The sequence below is a fragment of the Euprymna scolopes genome, chromosome 33 (assembly GCF_053919585.1).
Source record: "Euprymna scolopes isolate OS-2025 chromosome 33, ASM5391958v1, whole genome shotgun sequence".
NCBI lineage: Eukaryota > Metazoa > Mollusca > Cephalopoda > Sepiida > Sepiolidae > Euprymna > Euprymna scolopes.
Genome location: NC_136514.1, coordinates 32761022 through 32764165, shown reverse-complemented (window position 1 = coordinate 32764165; position 3144 = coordinate 32761022). Strand labels below are relative to the sequence as shown.

The following is a 3144-nucleotide window of genomic DNA, read 5'->3' as shown; positions in this document are numbered from 1 at the left end:
CCATTTAGGAATTCCATGGTGCTGTATGTCCTCTCTGCTTATCTCAGCAGTGTTTCCAGTCAGTCTCGGGTCTCACGTTGCCACTGGACTCAAGCAATGCCGATAAATAAAAAGTAAATGACTTAGAATAACTTAAATGATCTTAAGAATGACTTGAATGCTTAAAAAATAACTGGAATCTTTAAAACAACAACTTGAATGATCTGGAGAATGACTTGAATGGCTTTGAGACTGACTGGTTGTAAAGTGGTGATCATTTTACATTAAATTAATACAGAAAAGTGATACCCCACTCTATATCACAAAGTTACAAACATAAGTAGAGCATGTAGTAAGAACAGATACTACACTTTGATCTTGACCAAAAGGCCAAGAAAAGAGCATTTATTTGCTCCCCATCGAGCAAATTAGGCACAAGGTCGATTTTTAATATGAAGAGTGAAGGGGAAATGGGGACCAACTCCTCGAGGAGTAGGGGAGCTTGATAGTGACAATTGGTATGAAGGCTTTCCCCTACATTGACCAAGGTCTTATATGTGGAGTTGGCCCCACATATGTTCTTTGCTTGCAGTATCTACCGGAACAGATACTACACTTTGATCTTGGCCAAAAGTCTAAGAAAAATGTATTTATTTGCTCCCCCACCGAGAAAATTAGGCACAAGGCCGATTTTTAATGTGAGGAGTGAAGGGGGAAATGGGTACCATCCCCGGAGAGTAGGGGAGCTGGATAGTGACAATTGGTATGAAGGGTTGTCCCTACATTTCCCGAGGTCTTATATGTGGGGTTTCCCCCACATATGGTCTTTGCTTGTAGTATCTGCCGGAACATATACTACACTTTGATTTTCGTAAAAAGGTAAAGAAAAGGGTACTTATTTGCTCCCCCACTGAGCATGGACCAACTCCCCGGGGAGTAGTGGAGTTGGATATTGACAATTGGTATGAAGGGTTGCCTCTACATTGACCAAAGTGTTATACGTGAGGCTGCTCCCACATATGGTTTTTGCTTGCAGTATCTGCCGGAACAGATACTACACTTTTATCTTGGCAAAAATGTCAAGCACAAAAGTGTTACAGACAGACCGACAGACCGACCGACGGAGTTACTTATAGAGTCGCTTGCACGCGACTAAAAAGAATTGTCCTCACACACAGCATAAATTAAAATAGATACAATGGTGTTTGAACAAGTTTTCACAATTTGCTTCGGCAATATTTTACATCGTGCAATATAATATTTTTACATGTGTGCGTTCTGTTTGTTCAAGTGTTCGTTTTTGTACAGTTATGGTTTCTTCGGTACGTTTTTGTTCCTCATTTTCTTTATTCAAATTTTCTTTTATTCACACGTAATCTTTCTTCGAATATTCGTTACATTTTTGTTATTATTATTATCATTATTATTATTATTATTAGTAGTAGTAGTAGTAGTAGTAGTAGTAGTAGTAGTAGTAATAATATTAGTATTGTTATTATTAGAATTTATATTATTATTATTATTTTTATTATTATTATTATTATTATTATTATTATTATTATTATTAGTGCTATTATTTGTGGTAATAGTAGTATGATTATTATACGTAGTAGTCTTATTATTAACCAACTTTAAAGGCTATATTGCTATTAATAATATTTATATTAGTAGTAGTCATGTTACTATTAGCATTTTCATTGTAATTATTATTGTTGTTTTCATTACAATTAGTAGTAGTATTATCATTATTATTAGTGGTAATAGTAATGGTATTATTATTCATATTATTATTATTATTATTATTATTATTATTACTACTACTACTACTACTATTTTACCGTGTCCTGACATAAAGTGAAAGTCACCGGGTTAAAAGAGCAATGACCACTATCGATGACCGTGCTCGCCACTGTATGACACTTACCCAACATTTAAAGACGCGTGAGTTTTCCGTTGATGCCCGCCAGTGCACGTTCCACTACAGTAGCAATAATAACCACAGTTTATTTAATTTCAAAGCAGTCTAATGGAGCCTTACATTAGTTATGGTTGAGGAAACCCATGCACACCGGTAAACACAAATAACCTCTCAGTTTATTTACGGAGCAGTCGAATGGAGGCCAATACAGGTCATGGTCGCCATTGACCAACGGTGTACCCCGAGAACAGACAGTAGAAGTTATAAAGACGGCGAAGGTCCATTAGTTAACGCCAGTAAACCATTAAATGCAAGTAATCGCCTAAATGCAGCATTAACTGCTAGTGACCATCATCTACAAGCATCCAATGACAGTCAGTGGATGCCAGTACCTGACAGATGAATTCAGATGATTCCTATTACGAGCATTCCAACAACCACAGTCAGTGACTTTTACTACCTGCCACTGCCAGACAATGCATGATAGTGGAATCTAGACGATTTAATTTTTACCGCAGCCTCCAGTGTCCGCTATTTTCCAGGGCCAGCAGTGGCACTCACTAAAACCCGTATTTTAATTTGTTTTCAAAGGGGAGAGGCTTTACCGATCCTATTCTGTCTTTGTGTCATATTTTCACTGGAAAACGTCGGTACATGGATCTTGCTAGTATGATATATATATATATATATATATATATATATATATATGTGTGTGTGTGTGTGTGTGTGTGTGTGTGTGTATGCATATATATGCATATATATATATGTGTATGCATATATATGTATATATGTGTTTATGCATATATATATGTGTGTGTATGCATATATATGTATATATGTGTGTATGCATATATATGTATATATGTATGTGTGTATGCATATATATGTATATATATATATGTGTGTGTGTATGCATATATATGTATATATATGTAGGTTTATGTATATATCCATGGATATATATGTCTATATATGCTTATGTATATATATGTATTTATATATATGTATATCCATATAATATTAATATATAAATATATACATATATACATATACGTACATACTATTTGTATATACGTATGTATATATGCATGTATAAGTATGTATATATGTATATATATATATATATATAAAAATCCATTTTTTTATTATACAAACATTATCGGTTACATATGTGCATACATGTTTCAGTGGAATCTCAATTCAAAGAGACCACTTCATAAGACCAAAAATAGCCATATTGAAACGAG

General features: G+C 34.3%; 1 pseudogene; it reads right to left on the bottom strand.

The window, feature by feature from the left end:
- Positions 1 to 244: 244 nt before the first annotated feature.
- On the bottom strand, positions 245 to 381 carry LOC145258484 (U2 spliceosomal RNA; annotated as a pseudogene).
- Between the last annotated feature and the right edge of the window lie 2763 nt (positions 382 to 3144).